The sequence below is a fragment of the Marmota monax genome, unplaced genomic scaffold, assembly GCF_021218885.2.
Source record: "Marmota monax isolate L192 unplaced genomic scaffold, Marmota_monax_Labrador192_F-V1.1 WCK01_AAM20220418_F8-fsc00001, whole genome shotgun sequence".
NCBI lineage: Eukaryota > Metazoa > Chordata > Mammalia > Rodentia > Sciuridae > Marmota > Marmota monax.
This window is the reverse complement of record NW_026693777.1, coordinates 1775539-1803239: the sequence shown is the minus strand read 5'-3', so window position 1 is coordinate 1803239 and position 27701 is coordinate 1775539. Positions and strand designations below refer to the sequence as shown.

General features: G+C 38.1%; 1 long non-coding RNA gene across 1 annotated transcript in view; it reads right to left on the bottom strand.

Annotated features, from left to right (window-relative positions):
* Nucleotides 1-1367: 1367 nt before the first annotated feature.
* LOC124104454 (uncharacterized) overlaps nt 1368-27701 on the bottom strand; it is a 29766-nt gene continuing 3432 nt past the window's right edge. Inside the window, exons 2-3 of the long non-coding RNA XR_006855435.2 lie at nt 10081-10240; nt 1368-5749 (exon numbers count right to left, since the gene is read on the bottom strand). This is a non-coding gene — a long non-coding RNA (uncharacterized LOC124104454). The remainder of the gene's footprint in view (nt 5750-10080; nt 10241-27701) is intronic.

Here is a 27701-nt window from a genome sequence, read left to right as displayed (position 1 = left end):
TTTCTCATTGTTTGAATTCCTTCCAGACTGAAATAGAAGAGAGTAGCCTTTTAGAGCTCATTTTGTCACTTTAGAACCAAGAGAATCCCAAGTTTTCTTTTAGAAATGCATTAGCATAGGAAAAAATATAAAGCTAAGAAAGTAGGAGACACTGAAGTATGATTTATGATTTATTTTATGAAATCTTTCTTAGTTTCTTTAAATTGGTAGTTATAATAAGCTTCAAGTATCCCTACTCATACTAAAGATTGATTTAAGCTCTTATGAAAGTATACTTGTATAAAAAACATTCAGTCAGGTTGTCTTTGTCCATTTTGTGCTATTATAAAAGAACTACCCTTAGACTGAATGGTTTCTAAGAACAGAGATTAACTTTTTAGTTTTGGGAAGTCTAAGGTCAGGGAACCCACATCTGGCCAGGCCCTTTGTGCCTCATTCTCCCATAGTAGAAGGCAGGAGGGCAAGAGAGCACATTTGAGAGTGAGAGAGAAGGGAAGTGGACAGAATCGTCCTTTTCTCAGGGACTCACTAGCCAGTGATAACCTACTGACCACGGTGATAATGGCACTAATCCATTTATGAGGTGAGGGCCCTCTTGACCTAGTCATCTCCTAAAGGTCCCACCTCTCAACACCATTGCAAGTGAACTTTGGGAGATATGTTTAATCATATCACAGGGACAGAGAAAGGAGCTGACCCAAACAGGGCTGCTAGGGTCAGCAAAGCCAGAATTCCCCAGGGTTCACAGCCACAGAAACAAGGTACTGCCAACACCAAAACTTTTGATACATAAGCAATCCATAAATATATAATATTTGTCTGGCTGCAGGGACTAAAGTGGGATAAAAAAGCAGGAAAGGAAACTTCAATATAAATTAACAGTATCAACTGCCACTATTGGTCATTACTATACACCAGGCACTCCACTGAGTGCTATTACACATATCTGGTTAACCCACACAACAATCCCAAGACTGTTATCTCAGAATTACAGATAAAGAGCAGGTATGCTGGTGCATGCCTGTAATCCCAGCTACTTGGAGGCTGATGTAGAGGATCACAAGTTGGAAACTGTCCTCAGCAACTTAGTGAGACCCTGTGTCAAAATAGTTTTTTTAAAGGGCTAAGGATGTAGCTCAGTGTAGAGCAATTGCCTAGCATAGACAAGTCACTGGATTCCATCCCCAGTAGTGTAAACAAATAAATAAACAAGTAAGTAAATTATAGATGAAGAAACTGAGACTCAGAATAGCTAATTAACCTGCCCAAGACCTCACAGCTAGTAAAAATGACCCCTGCATATGTACTGTAGTAAGGTATATATTTATTTAACATTATGTAATATTGCATGATTATATGTGTATACAAATATATAATATTAAGAATACATAAGGCCTCTAATGTGGAAGCTAGAGAGCAAAAAAAGGGAAAAAGGCATGGGATCTAATAAAATAGAAGGGAGACCAGTAGAATAAAGGAAGAAAAGTACGAGAAGGGAAGAGGAGAGAGAAAGGAGAGGTACTCAGTAATAAAATTAATGAAATTATGTTGTGTGCATGTAGGCATATGTAACAACTAATCCTACTATTATGATAATTATTATGCAATGATAAAAATCAATTTAAAAATTTTTTAAAGATATAAGACTTCTAACTCAAGGAAGAACTTCACTTGTGTGGACTAACTCTCAGAAAATAGGTATGAACTGAAACTTTATTTTGGAACCCACTAGTTGCATAATATAGAATTAAGATTGATGTTTTCAATGGGTGGGGCAGGGTTTTTGTTTTGTTTTCTTTTTTACTTGTCATTTTGTTTCAGAGAACTGAGTTTTTCCCCCCTAGAATATAAAAATACATTTTAGAGCTTTAACTCATAACAAAAAGAAATATATTACACTGCTACTTATTTTAAACCAATTCCTGGGGCACTGTGATTTATCCATCTTTGATCAAAGGTTCTTCCTAAGCAGAGACTGATTTTATGAATTTTCTTGAACTGTGTTAAATGGCATCACATTAGCATCAATATGAAAGAGAAGCAAGGGGTGGGCTTGGCACAAAAGCATGACCTCTTATTAGTTACTATTCTGATACTTTATTTGTCAGCACTGATTCAATGGCAGGGAAAGACGGCTCATAGGAGATTATTTAGAAAGACTATGGTACACTTTACAGCCTTTCTCAAGCCATCAGGGTGAAGAATTGACTGGTACTTACATCCATCATTATATGTAGCATTTTGGCTCTGTAATTAAATTGAAAATAAATCACATGCAGCAATTTGTTAAATTTAAATACTGTTACAAAAAAATTTAAAAAGATCAGTGAATGAAATGAGCTTTTGAACTTAAGGATATGATTTGAAAAAAAGATTGCCATTCATTCCGACTAGCAAAAGAAAACCTAGTAACACTTAACTCTACTGAATCTCGAATGTGATGAGGCCATTAGAATCTGCCACAGAACTGGATTTTGCAGGAAATAACTGCAGTAAACCCCCATGTACAGGAAACTCAAAACTTTAAGTTTAAAATAACTCATGTTCATAGATTGGCTTCGGTATACTTTCCAAATTATTTAATTTTCCTTAAGAATTAGACATAATATTTATTAAAAACTAGTACAATTAATTTCAGTCCTTCAGAAGTAACTGAACAACAAAGAAGAGACTTATTCAAATTAGTGCCTGAACTAGGAAAAATCAAAATAACTATGTATGACAACAAGGGTATTTCAGGCTACTAAATATTTTTTGGTTAAAAGTATTCTCATATATATTAAATAGTTAAGAGTATATCTAGAAGATCCATAAAAGAATTTCTGATTTGGGATCACTTTAAATGCTCACAGTTTGTTGGGACAACTGACCAGGTGGGACAAGGGAATGGGATAGCTAGGGCTGGACTTCCCCAACAGACTTGCTGGACAGTGGGAGTTGATAAGGGATTTTCCCCAGCGTGGTCACTGAAAGAACTTCAAGGTCCAGAACTATTACACATGAATGATGTGCAGAATCATTGCTAAATGTGGAGGAGCACAGTGTGTGCTGGTTTGACTGGGGGTATAAAGGTCTTCTCTTTTCCAGGCAGGTGAAGCACTTCTCTCTGGGAAGGCTAACAAGAGGAACTAGACATCTAGCATTCCTCCTCGGGATGTGAGAGATGCAATGGGAAGCCACACTTCCCTACCTATATCTTCCTTAGATGTCTAAACTTTTCCCTTTTTGTTGGCTGCTTTAGGAGTGAATAAAAATAACCAACATTGAACAAAGTCTAAGTTCTTGCTCATCTTTGAACCTGAACCAAACTTTGTGGTCTGCTGAATACAGGGTAGGCAGGCTCCCATGATTCCCCAAAATATGAATTATTGTTGAGAGCCAAGTCGGAATGGCCCCTGGCATTTTGCCAGAAGTAATGGTTGAGAGGCGAGCCATTAAGATGATGCTGGATTGATTCAATTGTATATAGACTCCTACTGTCCTCCTGGGGCGCCCGCTACTTTGGAGTTCTTGCAGGGATTTCCTGGGGAGTTGTGTTGGTTGGTGAAGTTCCGGTGGAGGGAGTTCCGGTTGGTGTGGTGTGTGGGAGAGGGGCCACGTGGGTGGCCTTTGAGAGAGTTCCTGGGAAGTGTGCGTGGAGTGCTGTTGGAGTTCAGGCAATAAAGTTTCCTGTTTGAACATACAAGTGCTTTGCGGTGGCTCGGTGATTTGTGCCCAGCCAGACTGCGGCAAATTATGGGGGTTTCAGTCCATTCTGTATTTGTATTTAGAAAATAAGCAAACGGAATTGTGTTCGCAGTCGCCACCACGCAGTTGTCACTCTCTAACACCAGCGCCGCCTCTAGCTCACGGAGCTCCAGCCGATGGCGGGCAAGTAAGAAGGTCTTTCTGTTGTGGCTCATACAAAGCAGACTGCCCCCCAGATCCACTGGTGGTAAAGCACCCAGGTAACAGCTGGCCACAAAAGCCGACTTGCAAGCAGGCACCCTCTACTGGAAGGGTGAAGAAACCGCATCGTTCCAGGCCCGGTGCTGTGGCACTCCATGAAATTACACTCTATCAGACAGAAGTCCAGCGAACTGCTGGTTGGCAAACTCCCCTTTCAGCGTCTGGTGCGAGAAATTGCCCAAGATTTCAAAACAGATCTGCGCTTCCAGAGCGCAACTATTGGTGCTTTGCAGGAGGCAAGCAAGGCCTATCTTGTTGGCTTTTTTGAAGACACCAACCTTTGTGCTACCCATGCCAAACGTGTAACAATGATTCCAAAAGATACCCAACTAGCACGCGGCATATGTGGAGAACGTGCTTAAGAATTTACTATCTATGATTTCATTCTCCAAAAAAAATCGTTTTTTCTCTTCTTCCTGTTATTGGTAGTTCTGAACATTAGATTTCCCCCCCCAATGAGGTCAAAAGGTACCTAAGTATATGATTGTGAGTGGAAAAATAGGGGACAGAAATCAGATATGCCTAGAGATTTACCTCAGAGACATGAATACAATGTTTTCACACACACACACACAAATGCATGTGTGTGTTTCTAGTAGCTTTATTCCTAAGCACACACACTCACAAATACTTCTTGAAACAATACAAATTGTTCTTCAGCTAGAGAATGTACTATGGTATCTCCATAAAGTAGAACAGTCATCAGAAATAAAAGGAATGAACTGTGAATAAACATAACAACACTGATAAATCTCAAATACATTCTGTTAATAGGCACAATCAAAAGGCTATACACTATATGGATATGAGGTGTCCCCCCAAAGCTCCTTGTTAATGCAAAAATATTCAGAGATGAAATGATTAGGTCATGAGATGAAAGCTAATCAGTCCATTCTAGACTGAATGAACTGAGTGATAACTGTAGGCAGGTGGACCATGACTGAAGGAAGTTAGGTCAATGGAGCATCCGACTCTTGGAAATTATGTCTTCTCCACTGGCTCCTCCTTTCCTCTCTACTTCCACTTTGCCATGAGCAGAGCAGCTTCTCTCTGCTATGCCTTTACACTATGATGTCCCTCCTCACCTTAGATCTACAGTGTTGGAACCAGACAGTCTTAGAATGAAACTTCTGACACCATGAGCTCAGACTTTTCCTTTTCTAAGTTATCCTAAATTGTTCTTGTCAGGTATTTGGGCCACAGCTATGAAAATCTGATGAATACATTATATGATTTTTGTTTATATGACATTCTGGGAAAGGCCAAACAATAGTGACAGAAAATAGATCTGTAGTTGCTAGAAAGCAGGGAAAAGAAGGGTTAACTAAGCATGAGGGAATTGGGGGATAATAAACCTGTACTGTCTTGATTCCAGTGGTGGTTACACAGTTATGCTTTGTGAGAACAAAACTGTGCACCACAAAGACTGTGCTTCACCATCTGTAAAAAGATTAAGTGAATTGCCTATGGTCGTTAAGTTAGTATGGCACTGTTTCAATATGGAGTATTTCTGACTCCATATCTTCTGTCTTCACTACTGCTATTCATAAAATGCCATAGTCCGGTAAAACAGAAATGTCTCTTGTTAAAAGATATTTCAGGCATCAGAAAAATAGGTTGAGGTAGTTTTGGTGAGTCATGATTCCTAAACTGATTACCCTGAAAAATAACCATTTCAGAAGGTTTACAGTGCCTGGAGTATTGAACTGGAAGTCATTTCAGAGGTGACTCTTTCCTTTTAAGGATCTCTTATGTTCTTGGAGATAGTGATCCCCAGTTACTGCAGCTTTGGGTTGTTCAACTGGGAAAAGAAAAGCAAAAAAAAAAAAAAAAATTTATTGAATTTCCACTATAGTGCTGGAAGTAACTGAGAATAAGAAGTTTTACACATATTTTTTATTATATCCTCATAACAGTTTCACACAAAGGTATTATTATTTCCACTTTATACATAAGTAAAAACTGAGGAATTATAATTAAATAACCTGTTGACATATTGTCTCAAGCTACTGAAATTTGGGGATTGTTTATGATTAGTGTATGACCTATTCTGACTGATATAATTTGTTTTTGATTTGGTATAATATTTGCTGGTCTTGATGCTTCCTCAGTTAAGCATAGCAATCCATGGTCTGTATTTCAGGATAAAGAAGGAATGTTCTCAGCTGGGTGCGGTGGCAAAGGCCTGTAATCCCAGTGGCTCAGGCTGCTGAGGCTGGAGGATTGCAAGTTCAAAGCCAGACTCAACAGACATGAGGCACTAAGCAACTCAGTGAGACTTTGTCTCTAAATAAATACAAAATAGAGCTGAGGATGTGGCTCAGTGGTCCAGTGTCCTTGAGTTCAATCTCCGGTACCATCCACCCCCCAAAAAAAAACCAAAAATGTTCTCATTGAGCTATATGGCAATGTGATATAAAATTTCTCAAAACAAAAAATATAGCATTGTGTTTAAAATGGACTAAAACTGTCCAGAATTACCTTAATAAGATTCTGTTAAATTAGGAAGATGATTGAGTTCATTGTTTATTTCAAAATCATTAAGCTGATTAAACTTTTTGTGTCTCTATTACCATGTTTCTTTAAGAAAAATGTAGTGAGTTGACAAACTCTTTACATCAATGGAAACAAGTTTTAAGCTTTGCTAATTTTCATATTAATCACTACATTATCCCTATACCTACCAGCCAACTCACAAAATCATGAGAAACAACTAATTGCTGTTTTTTAAATATAGTTTTTTTTTATTGTTGGTTGTTCAAAACATTACATAGTTCTTGATATATCATCTTTCACACTTTGCTTCAAGTGGGTTATGAACTCCCATTTTTAGCCCATATACAGATTGCAGAATCACATCAATTACACATCCATTGATTTACATATTGCCATACTAGTGACTGTCGTGTTCTGCTACCTTTCCTATCCTCTACTAAATATAGTTTTTTAGATGTCAATGAGCCTTTATTTTATTTATTTATTCATTTATTTATATGCAGTGCTAAGGATTGAACCCAGGGCCTCACACATGCTAGGCAACTGTTCTACCCGGAGCCACAACCCAGTCCTCCTAATTGCTGTTTTAATCTACTATGCTTTGGACATTTCATTACACAATTTCTCTAGCTGTTGCAAAATGCTTGTAATTGTCTTTATTATCTAATTGAAAGAGAAATCAGTACATGGAAGTGGGATACTATGGTGATATTTGATAAATAGTAAATATCTGTGCATTTTGTGCATTTTCCTGGGGAGATCAATAACTTTAATTAAATCCTTACAAGGATATAAGACCAACAAAAATATTAAGACCCTCTAATTTTCATACATCTCAATTAAGAAATTGAATGTCAGGGAGTGATAGGTTCAATATGGCCACACATCTGAGTTTTTTTTTTTTTCTCTCTCTCTAAATTTTCATTAGTACCCTGAAATGCATCTACAGAAAGCCTCAAGTTAAGAATACCTGGTTCATTAAAAACAGAATACTACAGTGACACAGCCACATCCATGGAAAATGTAGCTCAACTCACAATAGCCAAGCTATGGAAACAACCTAGGTGTCCTTCAACAGAGGAATAAAGAAAATGTAGTATATATACACAATGGATATTACTCCGTCATAAAGAAGAATGAAATTATGGCATATGCCAGTAAATGGCTGGAATGGGAAAATATCATGCTAAGCAAAATAAGCCAATCCCCCCCAAATCAAAGGCCAAATGTCCTCTTTGACTTGTGGATGCTAACCCCAAACAAGGGAGGTTGGGGAAGGGAATAACAGAAATAAAATGGACTAGGCAAAGGGACATGAAGAGAAGTGAGGGGCGAGGGGAATAGGAAAGACATTACTTAGTCATAACTTTCCTAGCCTTGTATTTGTGTACATGACCAGGATAACTCCACATCATGTATGACTGCAAGAGTGGTAACCTAATAGAATAAGTTATACTTTATGTATGTATATTCTACCAAAATACATTCTACTGTCATGTATAGTTAAGAATAAAAAGGGTGGGGGGGGGGGAGAATCCCTGGTCCAAGTGTTGGTATATTTTCATTAATTTTTAGTTATCCCTTTACTTCTGTATACACAATTCTTTATTTATTGTATTAAAGTTGTTTTATTATTATATATTTGATTATTTCTTCTGTCTCCACTGCTCTTGATTGTAAGATTCAACCATCCATATGTAGAACCTCAGTGCTCTATTTCCCACTACCACTAGCTTCTGGCTCCTTGTTTTCATGTCTACATCCTTTTCCTTCATAACTTCAGTAGATATTTCAAGTATTTTCTCCATATTATTAATTTGGTGTCCTTGGGTATCAAGTTGAAACTCTTTATAGACATATCATTTGAACACAATGTGTGGAGCTGGTTTGGATTCTGATTAGACAAGCCAACTTTCTAAAACAATTGTTGAGACAACTGAGGAAATTTGAACACAGTCTGGGTATTAGATGATACTAAAGAAGTATTATTAATCTTGCTAAATGTGTAATGGAATCATGGTTACATTTTTTTTTAAATGAAGAGGAGAAAAAAAAAGGCTTTATGTATGTGCCGGGGATACTGAGGTATTTTCAGGTAAAATTATGTTTGGGATTTGCTTTAAAATATTCTAATCAAAAAGAGCTAAGAAAGATAGATTTTTTAAAAATTATTCACAAAATATTTGTAATTATATAAATTGGACAGTGAGCAAGTGGCAATTATTATATTAACCTCTTTACTTTGTTTTTCTGGAACTGGGTATTAAACCTGAGGCTGCTCTACAACCAAGCTACATCCCTGGTCCTTTTTGTTTTTTATTTTGAGACAGGGTCTCACTAAGTTGCCTAGGCTGGCCTTGAACTTTTGATCCTTCTGTCTTATCCTCTCAAGTAGCTGAGATTATAAATGTGCATCACATGACTAGTTAATCTCTCTACTTTTGTCTTTTAAACATCTCACAATATGAAATATTAAAATTATTTTTAAAAGTCTAAATTATGGGGCTGGGGCTCAGTGGTAGCACACTTGTCTGGCATGTGTGAGGCACTGGGTTCAATTCTCAGCTCCACATATAAATAATTTCTTTTTTAAAAAAGGGTCTATCAACAACTAAAAAAATTTTTTTTAAATTCATGTAACTTTAAAAAAAGTCTAAATTGTGCTTCTTTTAATACAAATTTAATAGATGCTATTTCATTAATTGTTTTCTTTCCTTATGACATCCCACTTCTTTTATATTTCTGCCTGCCTCAAAATAATCTCTTTTTAGCTCAGTCTGCTGTTTTATCTCATCTTTAATGTCTTATTTCAGAAAATAAGTTGGAAGTTTTTTTATAACATTAAACAGATATCCTATTCTTTCAGAAAATCTTTTTCAAAAACTTATTCTTGCCCATCCTGAAGCTATCTCCTCCATTTTGCAGTTTTATAATATTTTTTCATTCTCCCCATGTTAGTTCCCTTTCTTTCTATGTATTATTCTTGAAAGAGCTGGCCTGTTTTCCCCCATAAACAAGGTAGCTATATTCTACTTTGTCCCCTCATTATCCCTCACAGTGCTGTTATACTTTCCTTTCAGTCAGAAGTCTAGTTCATATAAACTTCAGTAAGCTAGAGTCCTAAGGCATGTAGAGGGGTATAGAAACATGAAAAATCCAAGCAGAGGAATTCCATCTCTATCGATCCCTCTCTCCACTGCGAATAATGAAGCTGCTATGTTGGAAACTAAATTTCTGCACCAGAAAACGAATACTCTGTTTCTATTTAGCTAGTCATTCATGTTGAATACAAGTATTTTGCGAATCTCTTTTATGCTGCTGCCAGCTTCATGGGTCTCAGGGCCCTGCCACTTGACTAGCTGCTCTATTCTCAGAGGTTTCTCATGGCCACTCTTTTTAATAATTGCAGTGGCAAAATGGAACCCAAGCAAGTTCCATGGAAACAAGTGTTTCTGTGGTGACTTTGTACTATGTCAACTGGCTAGGCTGAACTCAATTCCCAGAATTCTCTTCCCTTATGTTTCCAGTTAGAGTGGGTGACAAGAGACGTACTTGTATCAGATTGAAAGGCAAACATGAAGCAGAAGACATTATTTAAGAGGGTGTACATACATTGCCAGTGACCTTCTGGCTCACCTGTAGGTTTGTTTGCAGCAGCTCCATCTTCCCCAGGATCCTCCTTTGGCTTCTCCAACTCCTAGCCCAGATGTGTATTTCACTCCATGCCTAAGGGTACCATTTTCAGCCATGACCAAGTAGTGTCAAACATCCCCTTCTACTGTATGCAAGTAGAAAACTAGACAAAACAACATTTTAGTCATTGGATCACAAATAGTTCAGAACTATGATTCCCTGAAAAAAGCTGAAAAACCAGCCTCTACCTCAGAGCAAAGCCTGTCCAAGGAAGGGACATGACCTTAGTCCTTGGAAAAACCCACAGAGCACTCCTAAACATCTACAAATAACAGGAGAGATCTGCTGCGCCAGGTGTCCCTGACTCAGTCAGGCTAGGTGGGGATCCATAGCAGCCCCCTAGCAGCCACCAATCAGCATGAGACAGGGAAATACCTGGGATGCCAGATGACCCTCCCAGTGGTTTATGGTGGTTAATAACAAGTTGGGAAACACGTACACCCCTCTTGGCTCAAACCAATCAGTTCAAACGAATACCCCTTTGTACTGACCAATCACCCCTACCCAACTTGTTCCCGCCAGTGAATGTGCTAATCATGTTTTAGAGTTGTTATTTGATTTTTCCGTGGTGTGTGATGATTTGCTAAAAGAGGCTATGATGTATGTGAAGTCCCTGCCCTCTCCAAAAAAATGTATAAAACTGCTGCAAACCCTGGGCTCGGGGCCTCTCAGTGTCACCAGTTGCTGTGTGTGTGTGCGGAGGACAGAGCTAGCTCGCAATAAACACCTCTTTGCTGCTTGCATCGATCTTGGGTCTCTGGTGGTCTTTGGGGGTCCCGAATTCGAGCATAACAAAGCAAAACAATAACAAGAGCTCTATGACCCACCCAAGCTTTCTGCCTACCAGGACAACTTGGACAGTGACATAGGGAAGATATCCCAGGCAGCCTGTGAAAGTCTTGCCAAGATAAGAAAACAGACATCAAAGGAGAATGAGATGGCTTGAATGTGTGAGAGTGCTATGCCATGAAGGAGGGAGTTATGCCAAAAAAGAGCTCCAGAAATATGCATAATGTCCTCCTGAGTCTCTGACTGAATATAAGCTTCACATAATTAGGAGGAGATTCCAGAAGGCCAGGCAACAAACCTAGGTATAAATTGAGAGCTTACTCTGAACTGGACTGGGGAGTGTTTGGGTTCTAATAAGATGAAGTAAAGAGTCCTGTTTATATTCAGTAGGGATCCCCAAAATGTTATATCTAAGTAGTAGAACTAAGTTAATCACAAAGGCTACTATAGCTTTGTTCTGAGAGCTTAAATGTAAGCTCTTGAAATCATCAAACTTATCAGCAAAAAAACTTGTCTGACAAAATAAAATCGACACTCACTGCAGAAAGTAATAAAATGTAGACACTCAACATTGTAACCTAATTTAAAAACGACTAGGCGGCTAGGGATTTAGTTCAGTAGTAGAGTGTATGCATAGCGTGCATAAGGCCCTGGCTTCAGCATGCACACTCACACACAAATGAATAGTCATGTAGAGGAGCAGGAAAACATAATCCTGAAACAGAAGAAAATAAGACAAGAGAAAGAAATCCAGAACTGATGGAGGCGGTGGGATTAGTAGATTTTAAATATCTTCAAGGACTTAAAGGAAAACATAAATATAATAATTAGAGAAATAGAGGATATGAAAACCACCAACAAATGGAACTTCTAGACACAAAAATACAATACCTGAAATTATAAATTCATGGATGAGCTTTACAAAAGACTAGAGAGTATAGGAGAAAATATCATTAAATACATGACATTAGAACATATTCAAACTAGAGCACAGAGAAGAAAACTGTACAAATACTAAATGATATATAGAGGTGTTTAAAGCAGTTTAGTTTATAATTAGAGCCCCCCAAAAGGGGACAGAAAAAATTATTTGAATAAACAATGGCCCAGAACTTTCTTTTATGAAAGCTATAAGCCCACGTATCCAATAAATTCAACAGACTTCAAGCATGATAATCATAAAGAAAATAACACCAAGGTACATGGTAAACATGGTAAAAGCAGTAACAAAGAAAAAATATTAGAAACAGTTTAAGAGATAGGAATGATATGGGAGTTATTAAAAAGAAGCAATGGAATAACATATTTAAAGTTCCAAAAGAAAAGAATGTTTCAACCTAGAATTCCATCTCCAATGAAAATATATATTTTTTTTAAACGGGAAGAAACTAAAACATTTCCATACTAATAAAAATTGATAGTCTTCATCGCCAGCATACTTGAACAACAAAAATTGTTTAAAAAGTCCTTTAAGTTGGATCATTATAAAATAGACCATATCTTATGGCACCAAGCAACTCTTAGTAAATACAAAAAAATGGAGATAATACCCTGCATTCTATCAGATCATAATGGATTGAAATTAGGAATCAATGATAAAATCAATGATAAAAATACAAAATAGAAGCTACTCTAACACATTGAGACTAAATAATATACTATTGAATGATGAATGGATAGCAGAAGAAATCAAGGATGAAATAAAAAAAGATACCTAGAGGTAAATGAACACCAATACAATATATCAAAATCTCTGGGACACCGTGAAGGCAGTTCAAAGAGGAAAGTATTTAGTAAGCCTGGGCTGAAGAAAAGCCCAGGACCAGACGGATTTCAGCCAAGTTCTACAAGACCTTCAAAGAAGAATTAACACCAATACTCCTCAAATATTCCATGAGAGAAAAGAAGGAAACCCCTCCAAACTCATTCCATGAGGCTAATATTACTCTGATACAAAAATCAGACAAAGACACATCAAGGAAAGTAAATTTCAAACCAATACCCCTGATGAACGTACATGCAAAAATTCTCAAAAAAAATTCTGGAAAATCACATACAAAAACATATTAAAAAGATAATACACCATGATCAAGTGGGGTTCATCCCAGAGATGCAGTGTTGGTTCAACATATGAAAATTAATAAATGTAATTCATCATATCAAAAATCTTAAAAACAAAAATCATTTGATCTTCTCAATAGATGCAGAAGAAGCATTTGACAAAATACAGCATCCTTCATGTTCAAAACACTAAAAAAAAAAAAAAAAAAAAAAAGACTAGGGATAGTAGGAACATACCTCAACATTGTAAAGGCTATATATGCTAAATCCAAGACCAGCATAATTCTAAACGGAGAAAAATTGAAATCATTCCCTCTAAAAACTGGAACAAGACAAGGATGCCTTCTTTTACCACTTTTATTCAACATCATCCTTGAAACTCTAACCAGAGCAATTAGAAGAATAAAACTAAAGGGATACAAATAGGAAAAGAAGAACTCAAACTATCACTATTTGCCAATGACATGATTCTATATTTAGAAGATCCAAAAATTCCACCAGAAAACTTCTAGAACTAATAAATGAATTTAGCAAAGTAGCGGGATATAAAAGCAACACCCATAAATCAAATGTGTTCCCATACATCAGTGATGAATACACTGAAAGAGAAATTAAGAAAACTATCCCATTCACAGAAGCCTCAAAAAAATATATTTAGGAATCAATCAAACAATAGAGGTGAAAGAGCTCTGCACTGAAAACTACAGCACACTGAAGAAACTGAAGAATACCTTAGAAAATGGAGAGCCCTCCCATGCTCCTGGAAAAGCAGAATTAATATTGTCAAAATGGCCATACTATCAAAAGTGTTATACATATTTAATGCAATTCCTATTAAAATCCCAATGACATTACTCATAGAAATAGAAAAAGCAATCATAAAATTCATTTGGAAAAATAAGAGACCCAGAATATCCAAAGCAATATTTGGCAAGAAAAGTGAAGCAGGAGGTATCACTATACCAGACCTCAAACTATACTACAGAGATATAGCAAAAAACACACAAACAAAAGGGCGTGGTATTGGCACCAAAATAGACACATAGACCAATGGTACAGAATAGAAGACACAGAGATAAAACCATATAAATACAGTTATCTCATACTAGACAAAGGCACCAAAAACATTCACTGGAGAAAAGATAGCCTCTTCAACAAATGGTGCTGGGAAAATGGAAAGCTACAGGTAACAAAATGAAATTAAATCTCCATCTCTCACCCTCCATGAAACTCAACTCAATAAACCTCTAGCTCTCACCCTACACAAAACTCAAAGTGGATCAAAGACTTAGGCACTAGAACAGAGACCTAAGAGAAGAAAAAGTAGGCCCAAATCTTTACCATGTCAGCCTACCATCTGACTTCCTTAATGAGTTCCCTAGAGTGCAAGAAGTAAAATGAAGAATCAATAAATGGGATGGGTTTAAACTAAAAAGCTTCTCAGCAAAAGAAACAATCAATAATGTGAAAAGAAAGCCTACAAATTAGGAGAAAATCTTTACCACATGCACCTCAAATACAGCATTATTCCCCAGGATATATAAAGAACTCAAAAAGCTAAGCACCAAAAAAACAAATAGCCCAATCAATAAATGGGGCAAGGACCTGAACAGACACTTATCAGAAGAGGATATATATAATCAAACAACAAATATATGAAAAAAATGTTCATCATGTCTAGCAATTAGAGAAATGCAAATTTAAACTACTCTAAGATTTTATCTCACCCCAGTCAGAATGGCAACAATAAATGTTGGCAAGGATGTGGGGAAAAAATGTACACTCATACATTGCTGGTGGGACTGCAAATTGGTGCAACCATTATGGAAAGTGGTGTGGAGATTCCTCAGAAAACTTGGAATAGAACCACCATTTGACCCTGCTCTCTCAGTCCTTGGTTTATACCCAAAGGACTTAAAATCAGAATACTACAATGAGGGCCATGTCAATGTTTGTAGCAGCTCAATTCACAATACCTAAACTATGGAACCAACCTAGGTGCCCTTCAATAGATCAATGGATAAAAAAAATTCGATATATACATTCAATGGAATATTACTCAGCTTTAAAGAAGAGTGAAATTATGGCATATGCTGGTAAATGGATAAATCTGCTAAGTGAAATAAGTCAATCCCCAAAAAACAAAGGCTGAATGTTTTCTCTAATATGTGAATGCTAATTCACAATGTGGGGGCACTAAGGAAGAATAGAGTTACTTTAGATTAGGTAGACGGGAATGAAGGGGATAAGAGGGTCTGGGGATAGGAAGGATAATAAAATGAAACAGACATTATTACCTTGTGTACATATATGACTGCATGACCCATTGATTCTACAACATGCACAATCAGAAAAATGAGAAATCATACCCCATTTATATATGATACATCAAAGTGCATAAATACATTCTACTATCATGCATAACTAATTAGAACTGTCAACTCAGCATTGCTGGTTTTCCAGAGTCCAACTGTAGGCTGCTTTCTCACAAACACATGTGATGATGATGACTGGTGTACAATCCAGTACAGTCTACTCTGCTTCTGGGGTGGGGGCTTTATTTAACCCTGGCATACAAGCCCATTGGTGATGACAAGGGAAGGACAACTATAAAATGTATTGTTGAGGGCCACAGCCCAGTGGGATCACGCATGGCATTCTGCCAGAAGGGAGTGGTTGAGAGGTGACTAGCGAGCCATTGAGATGATGATGGCTATTTTAAGCTGTGTATTCAGTTGTATATGGACCCCTGCTGTCCGGCAATAGGGTGGCTCGGAATAGGATGGTTCCTGCTGCCTGCATGCATCCAGTTAGTAAGGTACAGAACCCAGCCTAATGCCTAGTTTAACTCCTGTTGGACAATCTCCAGCTTCACAGAATGAAAAGTGTTGCCTGAAAAGACATCAGATCAATGAGTCTTCTCATAGATCTTCTAAGGAGTTCTATGGCCAAACATTGCAGACCCTTCAGCAGAAACCAAATGGTTTCTTCATACCTCAGAATCAAATACCATAGTAGCTAGCCTGTCAGATATGATAATGTATGGAATCAATTTCTTTTTTCTTATCAAAGTCCTGTTGGAATATCAACTAGCCAGAATACAGAGAGATCTTGTAAAATTACTCGTGGCTGTATCCATTTTACTGAAAAAAGAAATCCTCAGTTGAACTTTCAAGTCAGAGTAGATCTAGACAAACTGGTGAAAAGAGCATGTTACAATTTCCAAAAATAGGAGATTTGGCTAAAGGAAGTTGAGAGCAAGGTGATATGACTTCCTTCAATAACACTCTCCCCAATCCCTCCGAGGGAAAAAAAGGAACTTACAACTTATTTAACAGAGGTTTTGATGAACTTTTGGTTGAAGGAAAAGTCAAACCAAGCACTAAACATTTGGTTAGCTAATAAGTAGGTAGAAGAACTTCTGTTGAAATATATTGTCTAGAAGGATGTTAAGTTTTGTTCTGAAAGCTTAATCAGGACAGCCAATAAGTGAATGCCCTGATCATGCTGATGAAGTGTTTGCCACACCATTGGTATAGTGGCTGGACCTCTTGCATGCTATGACCAACTAATGGTATGAAGCATTTTTATTCATGGGCCAAAAATATGATGGTCATGCCAACAATATTTTTCCTGGGTAAAATAACTTGTAAATGGAAAATTCACCTCTACCTGTCCAATCTAATAAAGCATAAAAATTAATTTTTGCTTTATATTTTTGTTCATTTGGTAATTATTCTACCTGTCACTGAGGTTGGTTTTTTTTTTTTCACTCTGCTTGGATTGGATAATTTTTATTTTTATTTGTTCTTTATTTATACATGACAGTAAAACGTATTTGGACATATTATACATACATGGAGTATAACTTCCCATTCTTGTGACTGTACATAATATGGCATTACACTAGTCGTGTATTCATATATGAACATAGGAAAGTGACGTCTGATTTATTCTACTATCTTTCCTATTCCTATCTTCCCTCACTCTCTTCATTCCCCCTTGTCTAATCCAATGAACTTCTATTCTCCCCCACCCTTATGTTGTGTTAGCATTCACATATCTGAGAACATTCAGCCTTTTTTTTTTTCCCCCCGGATTGGCTTGTTTCACTTAGCATGATAGTCTCCAGTTCCATCCATTTACTGGTAAATGCCATAATTTCATTCTTCTTTATGGCCGAATAATATTCCATTGTGTATTTTCTTTATCTGATTGGATAATTTCTAGTGATCTCTTCTCGAGTCCCCTTTTCTTTTGCTGTCTCTAATCTTTAGCCCATCTTATGATTTCTTTTTCATTTCAGGTGGTACATCTCTTTAGTTCTAGAATTTTTCCATTTAATTTTTAAAATAGCTTCCATTTCCCTGATAATGTTCCCACAATTGTTCAGTTATTCTTAAAATATTTTAATTTGCCTTTGAATATTTACACCTCTGTAGTATACTTTTCTGCTAATTCCAAACTGTGGTTACCTAGAGCTCTGTTTCTGTTGACAGCATTCTCTTTTGATTTTGGGTGTTATCTCATATGTCTTTAAATGCCTAGTAATTTTTTTCAAATCATTATGATCTGTTCATTATGATGAATACATTTTAGGGAGTTAGTATGCCTCTCTTCTGGGATTTTCCCACCTAAATCTTTCAGATATTCTTTTTGCCCCTAACTCCATGCTCTCTGATACCAAGTCAAAAACACTGTACTTTTTACTTGTTTTTTGTTGTGCTATGTGGTATGAGAGCCCTCAGTGGAATAGTCATAGACTTAATTTTTACCCAGTGAATGGTTCCATTAAAGACTAGAACTCCCTTCAGTTTCTGCCTGCTTTTGACCACTTTCTGATGCCTCCAGATGTGTTTGTGTGTATGTGTGTCTAGGGTTTATCATTTTTATCAGGAAAGGCATAGTCTGATATGATGTAGCTTCTATAACTGTAATAAGAACTTCCATTCAAGAAAATACACTTAAAACAAGCTTTATAGGTCTTATGTACTCTAAAGTTTGAGAGCTACTGTCTTCAATAAACTTCTGAGTTTAACTTTGTGTTTTGAGAAGTCATCTTCCTTACTGTGGAGAAGAACTTAAACTCTTCAGATACATTAGTTATACTCCTTCAAAGCCAAAAGTAAACTCCTATAAACACTGTTATAATACTCTTCCCTACAGAGTGTTCCTTATACTATGCTTTCCCAAAGTGACTAGAAACAATTTGTTGAAAATCAGAGAAACATTTTAATAGAGTGGAAACATACAGGTGGTCCCATAGTACTCAAGTTTTAAATGTGATAATGCCTAAGGTAAAAATTTAATTACATCAAAACTACTCCAGAGAACCCATAATATGGTGACAAAATTTGTGTATACAATTTGTGTACTATATGTAGATACTAAAATTATATTGCTATCTAAATAACTATAAAATTCTAAATTACAAAATGGTGAATAGGTAGATAATTCTTTAAAGTTCCTGTTATTTAGGCTTTGATTCATCTTGCATTTTATAATACTTACTAGTTAATATTTATATAACTACTTACTTAGTTATATAAGTTAATACTTATATAACTACTTACTAGTTATATAATATCTAGCAATGTGTTATACTCTCTAAGCCTCAGTTTTTCCATCTATAAAATTTGGGACAATATTATCTATCTCTTGTAATATGAATGCCAAAATGCCTGGAGAATTTTCTTGAACAGGTAAGAAGGAAGGGTCCAGGATGTTCCTTTTATCTAAGAGTATTACTCAAACTTTGTTCTCAAAAGACCCAGGCAAATGCATTTATTATGATTAGTTTGAAATTCACTCTATGTTCTTTTACTACTTTGTTAGTAAAGAGAGCAAGACTTCAGCGAACAACTTCAACTTTAAAACAAGGTAATCTTTTGAAAACTTACACTGTAATTCCCCCCTCACTTTCCCAATAGTGCATCTTGATGGACAGTTTATAATAATGTTAGGTAAGCAAAGAATAACCATGATAATGGTAATTATATCCCAAAAAGGGCTTAACGTCGGGATTATGTAGAATGTCTACTTCTGAAATTCCCAATAGAAATACACTCGTTGCTGTTCTGGAAACAATCAGAAACAATTCTGTAAACAATTCACCATTTTGTAATTTAGAATTTTATAGTTATTTAGATTGCAAGAAGTTTATCAAAGGCAGTAGCTCCTAAGTTCTATAATTTCCTTATATAGTGAGGATAAGATGATGAAAAGCAATCTTACATGCCTTTTGGGCATGTGGGAAGCAGGGCTATGAAACTATACTTACACAAGCTAATAAAAGTAAACTTTCCATATCAGAGATTGGAGGAAGTTTGTGCAGACTGTTGGGGTAGATGTGAAGTCCTTCCAGTGCTCCTCACTTTTGTGCTGTTCCTGGAAACAGTATAGACCAAAACTCACTGGAACATTTTTAAAGTGCTGTAAAATATATATGTGTGTATATATATATATATGTCAATCTATAAGGCTATAGGCAAGTGAAAGTGTCTTTGGAAAATGAAGTTAAAATAAAGATATTTTCATTTATGCAAAGGCTAAGAGACTCCATCATCACCCAACCTGTATAACAAAATAATGCTGAAAAAAAATTATCTGGGCAGAAAGAAAATAATACCAGATAGAAATATAGATAGATCTACACACAAAAAAAAATGGAAACCATCATAAATAGTAACTATGTGTGAAATATAAAAGGCTTTTCCCTCAGTATTCAAATCTCTTTAAAGGATAACAGACAGTGTAAAATAAAGGTGGTAAGCATTTATTGTGGAATTTATAGTATATTTAGAACTATTATGTATGACAACAAACACAAAAAACAGAAAGAGAAGAGACAGAAATATGCAGTTGGCGGTTCTTATACCCCATGAAAGGCATGGCACCATTAGAAAGTACACTGTAAATAGAATTTCAAAGTGATGACTAAAGTAAAACAAGAAAAATCATAGTTAATGTTTGTTTAAGGAGTTAAAATGGAATTATAAAAAATATTCAGTTCGAAGGAAGGCAAAAAGAATACAAGAGAAGTCTCAAATATAAGACAAACAACAAGATGATAGATCTAAATCCAACAATATGAATCATCATAATCATAATTAACTGATATTGTTTAAATGGTCCCAGTTACAGGCAAAGATTGTCAAATAAAAAAGTAAAAGCAGGACCCCACTGTATGCTGCTTTGAAAAAACTAAATTAACTATACAGACACAAAAAGCCTAAAAGAAGGAAACAGATATACCATACTAATACTAATAAAAGGAAAGTTATATTATCACAAAAAGAAGACTTCTGAACATGGAATATTAGCAGGGATAAAACTGGATCACTTCATAATAACAAAGTGTTGGATTCAAGAGAACATAACAATACTAAATGTTCACAAACCTAATAATAAGTCTTTGAAACTGATAAAGCAAAATCTGATAGAATTATATAGATAACAGAGAAACCCACAATTATAGTTGAACTTTAACACTTCTTGTTTTAGTTGGCGTTTTCACTGCTGTGACTTATAGACCCAACCAGAACAATTATAGAGGAGGAAAGGTGTATTTAAGGGCTCACGGTTTCAAAGGTCTCAATCCATAGATAGCAGTGTAGCAGAGAGAACCAGCTCACACCACCAGGAAGCAGAGAGAGAAAAACTCCACTCTCCAGATACAAAAAGTATAAATGCCCCCAATGAACCACTTCTTCCAGTGCCTTCAGTCACTAGTTAATCCAATCAGGGATCAATTAACTGATTAGGTTAAATCTATAGCCCAATCATTTCTCCTCCAAACCTTCTTGCATTGTCTCACACATGAGCGTTTGGGGGATACCCCATCTAAACCTTAACACCTCTCTTTTCATAACTGATAGAACAAGCAGAAATAATTTTACAAGTAGAAATAATTTTACTAAGTGCATAGAAGACTTGATAATATTATGAAGCAACTTGAACTAAGTGACATTTATAGAATAGTCCACTCAACAAGAGCAGAGTAAGCATTCTTTTCAAAAAGATAGGACATATTCTGGATCATTAAAAAAGTTTCAATAAGTTTAAAACGATTCTAGTGATAAGTAAGACTCGGCAGAATCAAATTGCTAATCAATGACAGCAAGATCTCCAGAAAATACATGAACATTTGGAAATTAACATTAAATTATATAACCCAAGTCAAATAAAACATCCAAAGGAAAACACAAAAATATTTTCACTGATATGAAAATGAAAATATAACCAATAAAAATTGTATGGGATGATGCAGTTAAAGCAGTGTTTAGAGGGGAATCTGTAGTACTAAGCACCTCTTTAGAAAAGAAGAAAGGTCTCTGTAGGGGGCCAACTTGTGGCCTCCAGAGAATTTTGACCTCCAAACAATCATCAGAACCTGTGAATGTTGCCTTATGATATTTGGGGAAAAAAATCTTCACAGATCTTGAGATGAGAAGATCACCCTGAATTATCCAGGTGGACCTTAAATACTATCCCATGCATCTTTATAAGACAGAGGCAAAAAGAGGAGAGGCCACATGAAAATGTAGATAGAGATTGAAGTGATGTAGTCACACTCAAGGAATGTCAAAAGTCATCCAAATATGGAAGAGGTAGAAAACAGAATAACCTTTATTTCAGACTTCTAGCCCCCAGAACTGTGAGAAAATAAATTTCTATTCTTTTAAGACTTTGAGTTTGTGGTAATTCTTTTTTTTTTTTTTTTTACAGCAGCCACAGGAAACTACCATAGTCTTCACTCGATAACCTCTACTTCCATGTCTCCACAAAATAGGAAAAGAACAAATTAAACACAATGTTAGCAGAATAAAAAGAAATAGTAAAGATGGAGTAGAAATCATTGAAATGAAAAACAGAAGAACAATGCAAAAAGCAGTGAAACACAAAGCAAATTGAGAAACTGGAGGTTCTAGCTAGATTTTTCAAGAGAAAGGGAGAAACAGACAAAGGAGACATGAGTTACCAATAGCAGCACTAAAGTTACGATGACATAACTAAAGACCCTACACATACTAAAAGGATAATAAGGAATTAGTTCATATGAGTAATTTTATGCTAATAATTTCAACACCTTAGACAAATTCCTTGAAGGAAACGGACTACCAAAATTCTCCCAGAAAGAAATAGAAAACCTCAATATATAATATATATTATTGTCAAAGCTTATGTACATATATCATATATTTCACATATACATGATCTTTTATAATAAGATATAAAACATTTAAAACTTACACGTTTTATGCTATGAATATGTGTAGTTTAAGGCATATCAGTTATACTCCAGTAAAGCTGTATGAATGGGGGAAAACATGAAAAATTTATAGCAGGTGGAGAGTAGATTTTAAAGGGCTAGATAGGGAGCCAAGAGGAAAGAAAGCTTGAACTCTGTCTTACAGACTGGGTTGTGGATTAAAGCCTGACAGTAGAAGCAGAAGATAAATGATGAGACAGTGGATGATGGAGGGCTGTAGTTAAGACAGAGAAAGAAGAGTGGTTATGAGGCGGTGGGGCTGAACTTAGGAGACATCTGAATTGAAATAACTTTATAATCATTAAGTAATGAAGAAGAAAGCCTTGGGAATTTCCATGGACTGAATGGTGTCCTCCTCAAATTCTAATATTGAATCCTTAACCCTCAACATGACTGTACTTGAAGATAGAATCTTTGGGAGGTGTCTTAGTCCATTTGTGTTACTATAACAGAAAGCCTGAGACTGGGTAGTTTAAAAAACTAGAATTTTTTTTCTCATAGTTCTAGGGGTTATGAAATTCAAGATAAAATTGCCAGCATTTTGTGAGGCCCTTTGTTGTATCTTCCAGAGGGAAGAAATGCTGTGTCATGACATGGCAGAAGAGTACAAGAGAAAGCTAGCTGAATGCTACAAGGAGTCTCTTTTATAAGATCTTAATCCCATTAACCAAAAAGAAGCCCCCATGGTTTATAAGCTCTTCAAGTTTCCATTCTTAATCCTATCATGTTGGCAATATCTGAATTTTGGAAGGCACATATTCTACGTAATTCAACAAGCTCTGGCCTTATTTTAAAAAAATGCCTCTCTCCCTTTTTCTCAACCTCCCCCCTACTATGTGAAGACACATGGAGAAGGCAGCCATCTACACACTAGGAAGAATTTTCACGAGAAAATGAATCTTGCTGAACCTGCAAACTTACCAGCCTCTGGAACTGTGAAAAAAAAAAATGTCAACTGTGGAAACTGCCTGTGGTATTTTTTTTTTTAATGGAGTCTGAGCTGACTAAAACAGGAGCTTATGGGGTGGTGGGGTGGTGGGAATGGCTCATGCTAATCATCTACATCAAGAACACAAAATAAGAAGCAAGCACAAGGCAGTGTTCATAAGTTCAGATGGGGATATTTTAGTGGAAATATTAGTCAGAAGCTCTAGATAAAGGTTGGCTGGGAAGTATTTGGGAATCATCAGCAATAGGTGGCAGTTGAAGATCCATGGGGATGGGTATACAAAGCAGAACGGGAGTCCGCAATGGATTCTGAGAATAAAATATCAAGAGACAGAGGAGAACCATGAAAAAGTGGTAACTCTGAAGTCAATGGGAGAATTTTGAGCATGGAGTGATTAATAGCACCAAATGCTTCAGACCACTGGGTACATTTCTGGGAACATTGTCTAAATGTTTTGATATAGCCCTTAAAATCAAGAAGCTTACGGTCTACCCAAAAAGAACATAAATACGTATGACACAAATCATAGCAAATCATCTTATTGGAATGATTTTGTATTATTAATGTGACCAGACATTCTTGCATTTACTCTGCAGACATATATTGAGCTACGGTGTGATTTAGGCATATTGGGTGGGATGGGATGGGGAAGATGAAGAGGATTCTTTTTTGACAGGAGTTCAAAGAGTGGGGGAAGAATTTGGAGGAGAGCCTATGTGGATAAATGGGTGCTAGAGATTGGAGACTGGAATACATCCACCTAACTGTAGCTAGTCCCAGAGATTTTCTTGCTCTACTATTTTCTAGGGGCTTTGATCCTACTGCTTCAGTACAAGGCAAAGTCTCCTTAGGTCAGGCTGCCAAGCAAGAAAATCTACTGCTTTCTCCAGGCTTTGGAAATGCAGAAAGTGCAAGCTACTGTCCATATGTCCTATTATCCTCAGAGAGGAAATGGGGCATAACAAAATTCCAAGGCCAAGCATAATTAGATGAGGACTTTAGGTATCACGGGATCTCCTATGGCCCTGATATACACACAGGATCTTTCAAACAGTGGGTGCAGGAGGCTGGGTGATCTGAAGTCAATCATAATCTATATCGCAGTGACATAATCTATATCGCAGGATGGCCCTATGGGGAGCTTGACATGCAGTTGGGTGGATAATATGGTGAATGGTTAGGGTGAATAAATGAGTGGTAGGTTAACCACTACTAGTCTTCGACAACTTATCAGTATTTTTTTGTCCTGGACCTAGTGAAAAAGACTCTCCGTTAGGACTCTAACGTTGCAGATCCCATGTAGCCGGTAGAGGGCGCTGTGGATTGCCTCGGTCCGCAAACTGTCAAACCTCAAGTCCGCCGCCGCGAGGAGGAAATGTCGCCTAAGTCAAGTCACAGAAAACCCCAGACCTGGAGAAGTCCCGGAGCCGGCCCAGAAAGCGTATATTGCGGCCACCAGAACCTTTTCCTGGCCAAAGTGTTGAGGAGCAGAAACAGAAAGGGCAAAGGTGGGAGGTCAGAAAGGAGGCAAGAAGCGGAGAAAGGAACCCCAGGGCGGCTGCGACTCCGCGGGAAATGCAGACACTGAAGGCTCACGGTTGGCACTGCGGTCTGTGGTGGATGGAGGGCAGGAAAAAAAAAAAACAAAAACACTGCATATTTCGGATGAGGATGCACAGGCCCTGGAGGGAAAGAGCCAAGCCCTCACGAGGATTCTTCTAGAATCTGTCATTTAGATCTCAGAAGCACTTGAAAAACTTTCCTTGGAGCTATACACATCTGAAAGAGCCTCTGTGGATGTCCCTGCCCCTTAGGATGGGGGCTGCCCAGAGGATCACGGAGTCGTCACCGTCCACTCTTTGGCCGGCTTAGAGAGTCTTGATTTAAACAGTAAAGAAGAGCTGCGAGGTGGGTTGGGTGGGGAGGTAGCTCAGTTGGAAGAGTGCTTGCCTCGCATGCACAAGGCCCTGGGTTCAATCCCCAGCACCACATTGAAAGAAGAAGAAGAAGAAGAATGGCTAGGAAGAAGCCATTTCTCTGTATGTCTGTCTGCTTTGCTGCAGAGTCGCGCTGAATCCACAAGCGTCTTCAGATCGGCGTCCCCCGACGCTACAGGTCTGGGTTTCTCCGCATTTCCAAGGGAGGGCTGAGTGCTGCGTACCCTTTCTCTCTCACTTCCCAGCCCATTCTCCAAATTCGCTTCTGCCCTCAGCCCCTTCCCACCAGGGGGCGTCCTAGAGTTGGTGGAGAGAGTAAAGACTGAATATTGAGAGGAGTTGGAACTAGGTTTGAACCTTATGGAATGGAAACAGACCTTTTTAAAGAGTTTTTCACCTTTAGGTGGGCGTGGCCCTACAGAATAGCGGGTTCTTGCATCCCAAAGGCCTGAGGGCGTTACTTTCTTCCTCTGAGGGAGTGTGATCTTCATAGGCAGCACCCTAGCACCCTCATTTCCATCGCACAGGATTTCAGTGCAGCCCTCAAGTATCCCCTGCCCCGCCCCCCGCCCACAGCACCCCCATTCCATTCCCGGTCTTCCTAGAGATCATGACTTAAGATAAGTGTTCCTAAAAGGAAAGTCTCTCAAAGGTCCTAGATGGTTAGGACAAGGAGAGAGAGAGAGAGAGAGAGAGAGAGAGAGAGAGAGAGAGAGAGAGAGAGAGAAATATAGGAATCTCTTTTATGCACCTCTGCGAAAGCTGTCCTGCTGGGGGCCGTGCCTCCGCAGACGCTCCAGATGTTTTCAGTTCTGGAGCCTAGGTAGGCAGATGGAAGCACCCTGTGAGATCTTTCAGAGAGCAGAAGTCAGGAAGATATCTTTTAAAGGCGCTCCTTGGATCTCCGGAATGGCAAGTATCAACCCCAGCTCCCGGTTTCATGCCTGACTTGGACTCTGGGAGCGGTTGCCTCGACAGAATTCCTGAGCCCACCTCAGCCCAGAGTGGAGCCTACAGCCAAAGGAGACCTGCTGGAACAAAAGAGGGTTGCAAGTGCTTCCCTCTAACAGAGGGTCAGAGGTTTACTGTTTCTTTAAATCCAAAATATAGAATCAGAAGGAAGAACTTCTGTTGGACAAACTCAGGCACAGGATTTCTTCCTGAATTATCTGAGGCCCTAGCACAACAATCCAATAAGATACACAGGGCAGGTTACGACCATTTTTGCAGGTGAGGAAACAGCTTTGTTCCCATAATATTTTTTGAGGCACTGGGGGCTTTAGCATTTCTCGAGACAAGGGTCTGTCCTGGACGACGGGAGTCAGAAAACACAATAGTTTAATCTGCTTGTGATGGAGGTTGCTCCAGGATATGATGGGAACCTACAAGAGTTATACTGCACAATTGAAAAATAGTGAAGCTAAGGCTCAAACTCCAAGATTTCTAACTTTTACTCATGGGTTCATCCCACAACCTTGGAGAGAGCACTAAGAAAATTGGGAAATAGTGCAACCCCCCCCCCCCTCAACAAAACTTCATTACAACCCTATCTGGATTGGATATTCAGTAACACTTGTCACAAACTACATATTACTGGGAAGATTTATTGTTAACATGTAAATTCTATATGGGGAGTAATTTCATCAAGATTGTTGAAGGCTGAATTTTCTAACCCAGTATAGTGCCTGATAAATATTTGTTGAATGAATCATGAATTTTGATAAAACTTGAGCAAAACAACACCAACAGGAAACACACTTATTGCCCTCGGGAGATATAAAGGATTATAAAAGAGTTGGATAAAGCAAGTCAGGGAAGGGTAGCAGGGAGGTGAGACTGGTGTTTCCTCCTCAACATCCCACCCGTTGGAGTTACAGAACTAGCCTTCTATAATGATCTCTCTGTTCTTGTCTCTCAAAGTGACACTGGAGGGAAAGAAGGGAATCCCCCTTTGGCCTCCCTGTGGGTGTAAAGGCTGATGGCCATTCAGCACCTCTAGGACTGGGCCTGTGCCTCCGCAGCTCCTCGATTCCTGGCCGACCTGCTGCCAGGGAGGCAGTGTGCCCAAGACCAAAACTGGAAGGCTTGACCCTAGAGAATAGCGGAGCTCTCGCACCCGTAAGGCCCGAGGGCATGACTCTCTTCTTCTGAGGGAGTCTGATCTTCATAGGCAGCGCCCTATCCTTCCATTTCCACCCCAGAGGATTGCAGTGCAGGATAGGGCGGTGCAGCCCAACAGTCGTTGGAGAAAGCGTCTGGGAAACTCGAGGAGAGGCCAGCGTTGGGCTCTGCTCTGCCGGCTCCCCACCGCATCTACTCCACTCAGGAGCAAGTTAGTTGCGGGGCCAAGGAAGAAGCGAGGGCCGGGACCGGAGAAGCAGACTGGATTCTCGGCTATAACCGGCAGCCGTGGAGAAAACACCGATTTAACTCGAATCTGCCCTATTCAGGATGAGTCAGGGAGGAGATGGGAAGAAAGGATGCTCTTTGGTCAGAAAAAGGTGTTGGGGCCAGAGAAAGGACTCACAGGTCTTTGCTTGGACAAGCCCAGAGATAC